This window comes from Mustela erminea, chromosome 1, assembly GCF_009829155.1.
Source record: "Mustela erminea isolate mMusErm1 chromosome 1, mMusErm1.Pri, whole genome shotgun sequence".
Lineage (NCBI taxonomy): Eukaryota > Metazoa > Chordata > Mammalia > Carnivora > Mustelidae > Mustela > Mustela erminea.
This window is the reverse complement of record NC_045614.1, coordinates 128470380-128482640: the sequence shown is the minus strand read 5'-3', so window position 1 is coordinate 128482640 and position 12261 is coordinate 128470380. Positions and strand designations below refer to the sequence as shown.

The following is a 12261-nucleotide window of genomic DNA, read 5'->3' as shown; positions in this document are numbered from 1 at the left end:
GTCTAAAACACATTTTAAAAAAGCTTTGTGTCTTTTTCCCTCAGTAAATTATATGGATAAACATAGAAAATGGCCTGCTGATGAAAGGAAATACATTTATAAAAAGCAAATGAGTTTTATCATGCATTGTTGTTCCAATACTTTAAACTTTGGGGGGAAGGTTTATGCCCATCCTTACCCTGGCTCTTAACACTTAACACACATACTTCAACTCCTAAGCTCCTTCATCTATACAGAAGAGCGCCTGCGATCTAGTTCTGATTTAAGAGTTGTTAACAGCAAGCTAGGCCCTGGATATGAATCTGATACTTTATAATACTTCCAGGGCAGCTAAGATTTATTTAGCAACCAGAACATTCAAGACCCTGTGCTGGCATTTTTAGATCCCACAATCTCAAAGACATAACTTCTACCCCCATCCTTCTGTGAAACTAATTCTAGCAGTTAAGTAAGGCTCTGGGTTATGAAGATCCTTATCCCAGCCCACCAGTCTACTCAACGGTCTCCGGGACTCCTTTTGCATTTGGGCCCTCAGTGCCATCAGGCAGCAGATACTCTTCTCTCTTGAGTTTTGAATGGGACAGAGCAGAAAGGAGACAGAAAGAGGACAGTATAATGCATGCATCATTCAGTGTATGCCAGGTGTGATGGCTAATTTTATGGCCATGATGCCCAGATAGGTGGTCAAACATTATTCTGGAGCTTTCTGTGAAGGTTTTGTTTTGGATGAAATTAACATTTAAGACAGCAGACTTTGAGTAAAGCAGATTGTTTGCTATAGTGAGGGAAGCCTCCTTCATTCTGTTGAAGGCCTAAATGGGACAAAAGATTACTCCTCCCTCACCCCCCAACCCTCACTCACCCACCAAAATTCTGCCAGGAGACAGCTTTCAGATTGAAACTGTAACACTGGCTCTTCTCTGGCTCTCTCTGCAGATTTTGGACTTGCCAGCCTCCATAATTGTGTGAGCCAATTTCTTAATAATAAATACACACACAGACACACACACACATACACATACACATCCTATTGGTTCTATTCCTCTGGAGAACCCTGACTAGTACACCAGGTAATCAGCGTAAGATGTGCATCTCTTATTTGCTTCCAGTTCTCTCTGAGCCCTTGACCAGCACCTTCTCCCATCTTTACCTCTCCACCCTCCCCTGCATCATTGTTTTTACCCTCATTCCGTATACTTGGAAATGACTCTCTAAACATATCCTTAATCCAAAATCTTAAATCTTCTGTGGTTCCCTTCTTATACCCCAGGCCTGAGTCCATCACTATCTGACTTTTGATACTTAAAGATTTTGGAATCTAGGAAACCCTTTTCTCTCTCAAGTGCCTAGTCCTTGCTTTTAAAACTATCCTTTCTGCCATCTACTTTTTGAAGCTTATCTTGAAAATCAAACACTGACTTTTCTGTCATCAGTTTTTACCTGCCCCACCCTAAAGCTATAGATGTCTCATCATCTATGCTTAGGGAACAAAAGGAAAACGAATCATGAAAAAAATGTTTTTGGTTCATCAGCTAATATTTGCAAATACTTAACACTCCACAAGACACTGGCATAAAATGAGATTCTCAGCCCTGATTTCACATTGGAATTGTCTGGAAACTTTTCAAAACTATCAATGTCCTAGCCTCTCTGCCCCACCAGAGATTCTGATTTAATTGATCTGGGTGAAGTTCAGATGTCACTATTTTGCTAACCTCTTTCAGTGTTCTAATGGGCAACCAGGGGTAGAAATTGCTGTTGCAGAGGAAAGGCATGGGACTGGTATACGGTTTTGCCATGAACTAGTCAGACGATCCCTGGAGGGTGAACATCACCTATCTGGGTTCAACTTGCTTCTGTGAAAAATGTGGCATTGATTTTCAAGGTCTTCACTGAACTAACACTAACATCCTATGAATTCATCCCTATGAGAACTAAAAGGGTGACTTTGTCCAGTGAGTGATTATAGTAACAAAAGAAGAGTTGGTGTGGTCACACAAATAATGCTTCTATTTTGCCTTGAAGTAATATATAGCAACTAAAAGAAACCAGTGCTCTTTTCAATATAAGGGTCTTCTGCTGTTGTCTCTGTTAAATTGTTTAGGCACCAACATCAATTTAGAAGCACCTCTATATGTAGCTCTACTCCCTTAGTTCCTCAGCTAAGTTCAATGAGTTTAAGCCTCAAATATTTTCTATGTTGAAAGCATGCATCTAAACATGTAAAAATGACCGACCAGATCTTACTAGTAAAGCATTTTCAAAATGTGGACTGTATACAAGGAATTTCAAGTGGTTGCTTTAAATAGCACTGAATCACAGAGGTAGAAGCTTTCTCCTTTTGAATTGTTTTATTTCTCTTGGTTAATCAAGAAAAAACATCCCTGTTTAGTACTGGGATATCTTCATCACATTGCTAATACTTGTTAATGTATTTTAAGAATATTTTAAGAACGAGATGGTAAATTGCAGGCTCTGAAGCAGACAATGGTATTTAGCTAATATTTAATAGCAATGTTTGGTTCTCACTCTTTTTAAGATACATTATATAAATGGCAGATGCATTTCTATCTAGATGGATAGAAGGCTTCCTTTTAAGATACTTTTATTTAAACAAGGAAAAAGCTGTCAAGTGAAGATTCAGATGAAATTATTGAGAAAACATTTATCTGGGAAAGGGTGCATGAGAGTTAATGTCAACTAGACAGCCTGATTGAATAAAAAATACAAGTGTTTTAAAAGGAAAAAAGGAAATGACTAAGGTCATACTATTAGGGAGTTGAATTATTTTATTTTGTTATTGGCTGGGTCTGCATGGAAAGCTAGGGTAATAGAAGTTTTTTTTCCAATTGGATGAACAGGAGATGTTGACCGGACAGATCTTACTATTCCATCTTATCATTAAATACATTAATTATAAATAAATTAAGCACTTTGGTCAAAAGGCTGATAATTTTTTAAATTATCTGTGTCTACACCACCTGTGTCTAGGTGAAACACATTTTAGATACAAAGACACAAACAGGTGGAAAATAAAAGCATAGAAAAAGACATAATATGAAAGCAGTAATCAAAAGAAAGCAGATGTGACTATACAAATACAAGAAAAAAATAGACATTAGGACAAAAGCTGCTAGAGACAAAGCGTGACATTTATAATAATAACAGGGTCAATCTGCCAGGACTTGTATTAATATTAGTATTAAAGAGGGGTTTTGTTTTGTTTTGTTTTGAGGAGTTATGTTGTTCTGATAACTGCCTATTTAGTTATATGTAATGTTTATTTTCCAAACAAGTCTGTTATTTTCACTTATTTATAGTGAACGGGAATCTTAGGTGAGATTCTGGTACTTTGACAGAAGGAATTTATTGGCACACCCTCTGATTTGCATATGGCCTCAGAGGCTCATGGACGTCAACCTGCTTCTTACTGGTACTAAGGGACAAGAGTGCTGGCCTGAAGAGAGTCGGGGAGGGGGTAAGGGGGGCACTGAAAGAAGAATCCCTATAAATGAGGAAAGAGCCGGGCATGACAGCAATGCAGTCTGTGCCAGGAAAAACTGCGTTAGACCGGAAGTGAAGAGGGAGTCACTGGGAGATGTGACTGTGGGACGTCTAGGAGAGCTCTCTGGTAGACACCTCTGCTCTTCCACTAGGAGACCTTATCCCTCTTCTCTGATGGAAGAAAAGGAAGAGTCTAACCAAATGGAGACAAAGAGGTAAATTAGGTCCAGAGTGAGGAGTTGGAGAAGAGAGCGGATTCCCAAGGGGGTTCCAGACGGCAAGTAAGGATCAAGGCCATGATGGGAGACCTGCATAAAATCTGAACTGGGCAGCCCGTCTGGAGCTATGTGCATAAGCAACTAGCCTCACAGCAAGATCAAATTCCAAGCAAAGGAAAGGGAGATGCACTGGAAAACATTCAAATTAAATTTGAAATGATTCTCCCTGGGGAACTACCCCCCCCCCCAAAAAAAAGAGATTCAAGAAGACTTTAAAAATGTCAAGAAAAATCTAGAAAATTATACAACGTTTAAGAAGAGCATTTCTCATTGAGAGGTGCTGATTGATGCAGCAGCCTTAGGGATAAACTGCAAAATAAACCCATGAATGGAATGTAGAATGCTTATTACTATGAAGCAATATATTTGTATATACAGTAGAAGACATTTCTCCTATTGTCTGTGATCTTGCTAACTTGTCTATGAAGTAATATTACTTCCATTACACAGTTCAGGAAACTGAAATTCAGAGAGGTTAGAATGACCTCCCAGAGATCTCCAGCTGCTGAGTGTTGCTGGCTCAATCGTAGGCCTTGTGACAGCCATACCAGCGGGCTCACTGCATCACCTACAATCTCACGGCTTCCAGGATGAGTCAAATGTGCTCCCTTTATACACAGTCTCCAGGAGCCCCGCGTGGGTTTTCATCCGTCAGAGTGGACTTCACAATAGCCCAGTAGGAAACGAGTGACATGCTGCCCAGAAGGCAAGATTGCTTTCATCTGGGGCCTCGACCAGACATTCATCCTCCTCATCCATGTATTTATAAAGGCCGGACACTGCCATTCCCTACTGGAGTCTCAAGAGCAGAAGTCTTTCGAACCCACAAAAGTGCAGTACAGGGATGCATTTCCCATCAGGAGGACAGGTGACAACCGAGAGACAGGAGACAAGGGTTGACTCAAAATGAAATGTAGGAGACAGATTTTACTCCCTAATCTACAGGATGGAACAAAAATTTAGAATTATGGTTTCAATACCTCTAAATACAAGCTTCTGCTCTAATACAGACTATATTGAGCTAGGATCTGGCACCAAATACCTGCACGAATCATCAGAACAGGGTGACATCATAACAGGGTGACTGCTCCTGTTTTCAAGAGAGTGAGGATTGGAGAGAAGGACGTACATTGGCAGTAAAACCTTCACAAGTTCCTAAGGATTTATTAAATGAGTAAATGAATCAGACTAAAATCCCACTTTTATTACTATTTTTTAGAGATGTTATTTATTTAACAGAGAGAGACACCGTGAGAGCAAGAATTCAAGCAGGGGAAGCAGGAAAGGGAGAAGCAGACTCCCCGCCAAGCAGGGAGCCCAATGCGGGGCTTGATCCCAGGACCCTGGGATCATGACCTGAGCTGAAGTCAGACGCTTAATGACTGAGCCACCCAGGTGCCCCTAAAATCACATTTTAAAAGCTCTTATGGTATTCTACCAAGATATCTTGAGACTAAATTTGTGACTTTTAGTGAGAGAGAGTCAAATGGGACACCAGAATCATAATTTGCTATCCCCAGAGAACAAAAGAGACACGCTTTAGATTTTTAAGTTAACAGTCGTCGGTAGCATGATCATCAACATCACCATTACCACCACCACCATCGTTAACAAGAAGGATTAGGCACATATGGCAGAACTGAAAAGAAATGGCAGAACTGAAAAGAAAATTTGGATTTACCAAAAAAAGAATGCCAAAGGAGGAATGCCTTTAGCAAAGAAAAATACTAAAAGATACATTTTTTTAAAATTATGATATCTAATCTTTCTAGAAATTAAACAGATAGAATGATAGTAATTATTAATAGTAATAGTATATCCATATCCTAAAACAAACATGTCTCATTCCTCATTTTCCACCTCTAAAAATAACCTTTGGAAATTTCCTTTAGTTGATCGCTTCATCAAGATTATCATCTAAGTCATAGAAAATTGTTCAGTTATGAAACATATCATCATAACAGTCTATAAAACCTCAATTCCTCCAAGCTTCTCATCTCCATTTTAGCTTTTCACCCCATCTTCCTTTGGAAAACAGCTCCATTCCTTCCTTGCACGGAAAAATTTAATATCACAAAAAATGCTGGTTTTTGCAAAAACCAACTCAGTTGGAAGACAAAGAAACAAGCCTGGTATCTTATTAAAGATCTTTAAAATGTTGAGACCAAACTGGTTTCTTACATTGCAGAAACATTAAGAGTTTGTTCCATAACTCAAGCATCTTGACAGAACCTTCCCCCTCAATAACCATCTGTTACCACATAGAGTTGTTGTTTGTGATTAGCTTACTTATTATCACATATTAAAGGAAATGATCTTGAATCTAACATATTTGTTTTCATGTAATTCACAATTTTCCTTCCTTAGCCTCCTGCTTAGTTCAGCTGACCTTTCTTCCCCTTGAGGCAAGAGTTTATTAAGGTTGGAGGCAGTTAAGAGCCATTCCGGCAGAAAGTCCTCAATCTGCACCACTGCTGCAGATTATTTTCCCATCATTACAACTGTGTCACCAGAATTTATTCATAAATTAACTTTTGAATCACATTTGCTGACAGAATAATCACCATCATGTTCAAATGGTATATCCGTAAAAGAATTGCCCTCTTAGCAATATTTATTATTAGTGTAAAATACTTTGGAAAATTAGTGGAAAATACTTTGCTAGCTTTATCTGTTCTGACTGGGTTTTCCATAGCATTCTCCCATTCCTGAACATGTCAAATTGGGGTGTCATTGGAAAGCACTTCAGCTACCTGCTTTGTGGCAGAGTCACCCATTATTTCTGAGCAAGAATCTTCCGTATGGTTGGTTGCCTAAGCCTAGTGTCACATTATAGGTAATCCGTAAAGCACAAATATTTGTATGTGAAATATAATGTTTATGTGTGAAATAGTGAACACGTACCTCTGTCAGTTTCTCATTGCAATATTTTTTCCTTCAAAGATTTTTTTTTAGATTCAGACATATTTCTTTATGCTATACATTCAAATCTTGCTTAAATTTTTATATTTTTGTTACTTTATTAGTGAGTAGATTTCTCAAGTAACACATTGATCTTGTAGCTCTTCTCCATCAACAGTGGCCACTAAACTCCAAATACACAAAGCATTATTTTTCCAATTAGAACTAGATTGGGTTCTTATGGTCTTCCTTTCTTAGTAATAACTTATATTTTGTCATCATATTCAGAAAAAAATCTTTCTTTTGACCAAAAAATCCAGTGAACTAGACTTAGAAAAAGTCCATCTGTAAATTAGGATTAAACATAAATAATATAAATTTTATTTATCAAACATAGCTAACAAAGTTATTTTGCAAATTCAAAAGTAAATTTAAAAATTCAGAATTTTTTAATGTTCAGAATTAAAAACCAAATAACTAAAAATAAATTATGAATAATGTTTATATGTTCTCAGATTTTTACAGTTCAGAAACTAATTTAAAAACACTACACATAACAAGCATACAAATAAACCACAAACAAATCGCACATGTTTAGCATTTCAACTGATCTATAGCCTATTAAACAATGTGAGTTCTGGGATGCCTGGGTAGCTCAGCTGGTTAAGCGTCTGCCTTTGACTCAGATCACGATCCCAGGGTCCTGAAATCCAGTCCCTGAACTGAATCAGGCTCCTTGCTCAGCAGGGAACCTGTTTCTCCCTCTACCTGCAGCTCCTCCTTGCTAGTGTGCTCTCGTTCACTCTCTCTGACAAATAAATAAAATCTTTAAAATAAATAAAGTAAACAAGATGAGTTCTCTGATCAAGAGCTTGGATACCATGATATGCCAACTGCTATAATGGTTTCTAAATACTCCAACTTTCTGTAGTTTCTTTGCATTCTTTTTTTTTTTTAAGATTTTATTTATTTATTTGACAAAGAGAGATCAAAATTAGTCAAAGAAGCAGGCAAAGAGAGAGAGGGGGAAGAAGGCTCCCTGCTGAGCATTGAGCCTGATGTGGGGCTTGATCCCAGGACCCTGGGATCATGACCTGAGCTGTAGGCAGAGGCTTTAACCCACTGAGCCACCCAGGTGCCCTCTTTTTTCTTTTTCTTTTTCTTTTTTTTTTTTTTTTTAAGATTTTGTTTATTTGACACAGAGAGAGAGAGTAGCAGAGTGAGAGGGAGAAGCAGACTTCCCACTGAGCAGGGACCCTGATACAGGACTCGACTCTGGGACCCTGGGATCATGACCTGAGCCGAAGTTAGACATTTAACGGACTGAGCCACCCAGGCATCCCTTTCTTTGTATTCTATTGGGAGCTGATAACTGAGAGTTTGCACACTGACACAGAATGCAGAGCTCACTTTGACACCTAGTATAATATCTACTTAAAGAAAAAGATTAAGAGAAATATATATTTTAAATCTATAATCTGTATCATTGCCTCTTGTTTTGTGTTTTCTCAAAAAAACTTTACATGAATCAGATTTATTTAGCTGTGGTCCTTCTTCCAACCTCGATGTTCTCTTTTATTTCAGGAAATATATCCTGTTGTAATTTTCAACTAGCCCTTAGCAAAACTCCTAACCTCACTTTAGACATTTCCTTCAGCAAAACTAGGAAAATCATTTATTACAAAATATCTTTTACTAGAAAATGTGACTATTTTGGCATCTTTTTCCCACCCTGCCTGAGGGAAACCAACATTACCTTCTTAAAGGCTTTTAAACAGAGATCACATAGGACTCTCTTTTTTTTTTTTTTTTTAAAGATTTTTTATTTATTTATCAGAGGGAGAGAGAGCAAGCACAGGCAGACAGAGGCAGAGGCAGAGGGAGAAGCAGGCTCCCTGCTGAGCAAGGAGCCTGATGTGGGACTCGATCCCAGGACGCTGGGATCATGACCTGAGCCGAAGGCAGCTGCTTAACCAACTGAGCCACCCAGGCGTCCCCACATAGGACTCTCTTAAAGGGAGAGAAAACCATGGCAACAGCCCTTGGGAGAAATTAGTTCCCTGGATTTCAAAGGGGAAGATATTTGGAGGTTGTGTGAGAATTAGGAGCTCATGCCTCTCTCCCTTGCAGCAACTGTGGATGTTAGCAAAACTACATAGGGCATGATGCCATCATGAATGGGGAAGCCTATATCCAAGTCACCAAGGCTCTACACTTGGTAAAGTCTCTGCTTTCAGACTTTGGCAGAGATGCCACAGAGCAGATTGCCCCCAAAGCAATAGGCAAGTATATCAGTGATCCTCCCAGTGGAAAGAAACCAAATAGCCCTTGCCAGATTTTCTGGATTTCATTAGATTCCCAGGACCTTTACACAACCTTGGCAATGGAGAGGGAGGCCCAATGATGAATAATATTGGGTTTCCTACCATTTTGGCCAGATAGAGGCAAAGAACGGAAATGTGTTTTAGAGAAATGAAGAACTACAGAATTTACAAATTAACACCCATGACACATTCAAGTTTCTACAGCCTAACAGCTAGCAAGTAAGTTTCATATTCAGGAGATTTATAAAAGCTCTTTAATGTTATTGGCTTTGTGACAAGCAATTTCAACATATTCCACCCCTAGATGGATCTTCATAGTGTTCATTCAATTTACTTGTTTGTTCCCCAAAAGTATTTGAGTTCCTTCTGTGTATTAGGAACTGTTTTAGGTTCTGTGGTTGTAGTTAGAAACAAAAGAGTCAATAACTACTGCACCCCATGGAACTTCTATTTTAGTCATTTAGACAATAAACTAAGTAACCATAACCTGTATTACGTTAGAGAGTGATATGGCCTAAGGAGAAAAATAAGACACCAAAGGAGAATCCAGAACTCACTGTGCTCCCTGGTCAGAATGCTCCCCCAACTTTGTTCCACAGATGAGCAAAACTGCTAGTCAGGATTATTACATGGCTTCTGCAGCTGTGAATTTGGTTGGCAGCAATCCATGTTCTGGTGGGTGCAAGCCCCTACTGGTTCTTCATTACACATTCCTAGTGACTGAGCCATACAGATTCCCCTACAGTTTTCGTGGTGTAAGATCAGAGTTGGTGCTCCCAAAAAGAAACCTACAATGAGTAGGGGTGGGGGTTGCTAGTTTTATCCCCTGGGTTTTCTTCTCCAGCTGGAGGAACCACAGGCTTAGGGGAGATGTCTTCACAGTGCTGCCTGGGGGTGGAAGGATGCGGTCAACATGCAGCCACTTCTCTTACCCTTCTAATGCACAAGGTCTTGGTCTCTATGGTGCAGGGGGGTGCTTCAGCCTCACCTCTGTATTCTAGGATCCTCTCAGTGATATCTTTTTCTTGCATGATTGGTTTTTTTTTCTTTTTGCTTTTTTTTTAATTTGTTTTGGGTTTTGTTTGTTTTTGTTTTTGTTTTTGTTTTTTGGTGAGGGGGAGCAGGGTTAGAAACAACCCATGTCATCATCTTGGTGAGTCACTTCCTTACATCTCAGTTTTGACCCAGGGACTTTATCACTACTGAAGATATAAATACCTCTCCCTTTTGATCTCATCAATGTCATGGAAGAAAAGACACTCTGCAGAAGGTAGTGGCTCCCAAGCTTAAGAGACAGTAAGGTATCATCAGGGTGGATATGATTTCTGTCCACTCAGTAATTACTTCTTGAAACAGGATGATGCTAAATACAACTTGAAGCTTATAAGCTAGTGCAATCACTGGATCTCAAAGCATAGCTCAGAATCATCAAGACCTATGAATCTCCTTTGAAATTGTTTATTTCCATGAAATTACACTATAATTTTTTTTGGATTCTGTTTGACTTCAGAGAATTCTGCAATAGGAAATGAGGCTTCTCAGTGGTGGCTATGTGCATAATCTACATATAATCAATCTGTCTTAGTCTGGTTTCTCCAGAGAAACAAACCAGTCTCTTTATGTATAAAGAGATTTATTATAATGAATTGGCTCATGCAATTATGGAGGCTGAGAATCCCACAATCTGCAGTTGGCAGGCTGACATCCCAGGAGAGCCAATGGTATAGTTCAGTCTGAGTCCAAGTCCAAGGGCAGAAGACCAATGTCCCAGCTTGAGGACTATCAGGCAGAAAGTAAATTCTCTCCTTTTCTTCCATTTTTAGTTGTTATTTAGGCCTCCAGTGGGTTGGATGAGGCCCACCAACATGGAGGAGGGCAACCAACTTTACTCAGTCTGCTGATTTAAGTGTTAGTCTCAACCAGAAGCACAAACACAGCCACTCCATGGCTCAGCCAAGCTGACACATAAAATTAACAATTACACCATGTTTTACTGGACAGTAAGCCCAGGATGGTAAATGATATTAGAGTCATTCAATGAATTTGTCAAATATTTATTAGCTCCTATTATGCATTCGTTTCCAGTGTAGGCTCTTGGGATACAGTAGTAATTAAAACAGACAAAACCCATCTCATGAAGTTGACATTAATAAGTATAATTTCACATCTCATAGACACTGGCTTTCCACTGTCTATTGAAGGACCTCCAGGCTCTTGCAAATTTGTCCCACCCCACAGCATCCAAATATTCTAGGAATTTGGTCAATTAGTCAACAAATGATTGTTAAATGAATGAGCATCGGCCATTTTCTTCCTTTCTTCCCTCCTGGGCCTATCTTTCCTCTGTGTAGCTGGGTGAAAGTGCCTCATTCCTGAGAGCATCTGAGATTTACAGCTGACTCAGCTCTTGATGACTACCACTATGACCCTCCCAGGTACCCCATCACTGTCCAGGACTCTTAAGAAGCCAAAGGGATCTTAGCTCCCTGGAGTCTTCAGCTCAGGGAAGATAGTCTAAGTTTCATGCAGAAACGGAGGTGGGTAGTTAGGGTTTGAGGACATCCCCCCCTTCCTTTTACTCTCTGGTGTTAAAAACTGTCATACATAGGTAAATAAAAAGGGCCATCTGTATTCAAACAGTTTAAAAAGTTGTTACAACAAATACATCTGTGATTTAAAAAAGAAGAAGAAGAAGAAGAAGAAGGTGGATAGTCCCCTAAACCTACGTTAATCCCAGGAAATTGGAGGAAGGCTTGGAGGGGTGTTGAGAATCTAAACTCAACCATGCTGTACTCAAAATTGCCCATCAGGTGACAGAGTCCTTGTCACTGGACCCACCCCATGCATCTGACTCCTCTTTCTTTCAGATGACTTATCTCTTAAGAGGTGCTTCATTCCTCATATAGATTTCTGGTGAACCAGTGCCGCCTGTCCTCCAGACATGCTGTGCACATGGCCACAGATCAAACCAGCATCCCAACTACACACATAATTGGTTTGAATCTGAACTACTACCTCCTTGAACAAATCAATAACAGACTTGTTTGCCCTCCCTGAGTTTTTAAGACAAACAGATTCGATGTCTTGCCATCTCAGTAGAAAATTGAATCTTGTGAGTCATAAAAGATCTGACAAGTTGGTTCTATTAGAGGACCTTAATTCCGAAAAGTTCTTGATTTGAAAAAAAAAAAAAATCCCTTTACAAAAGTTTTTCCTGTGTCCTATGTGACTAAAATTTAAAAAATATATTCCTA

At 39.2% G+C, this 12261-nt stretch overlaps 1 long non-coding RNA gene across 3 annotated transcripts in view; it reads right to left on the bottom strand.

The window, feature by feature from the left end:
- Window positions 1-9913, bottom strand: part of LOC116590262 — a 122715-nt gene extending 112802 nt beyond the window's left edge. Inside the window, exon 1 of one of the 3 annotated variants that reach the window (XR_004285518.1) lies at window positions 9565-9913. This is a non-coding gene — a long non-coding RNA (uncharacterized LOC116590262). The remainder of the gene's footprint in view (window positions 1-9564) is intronic. The other 2 variants (XR_004285517.1, XR_004285516.1) reach the window with 2 other exon arrangements.
- Between the last annotated feature and the right edge of the window lie 2348 nt (window positions 9914-12261).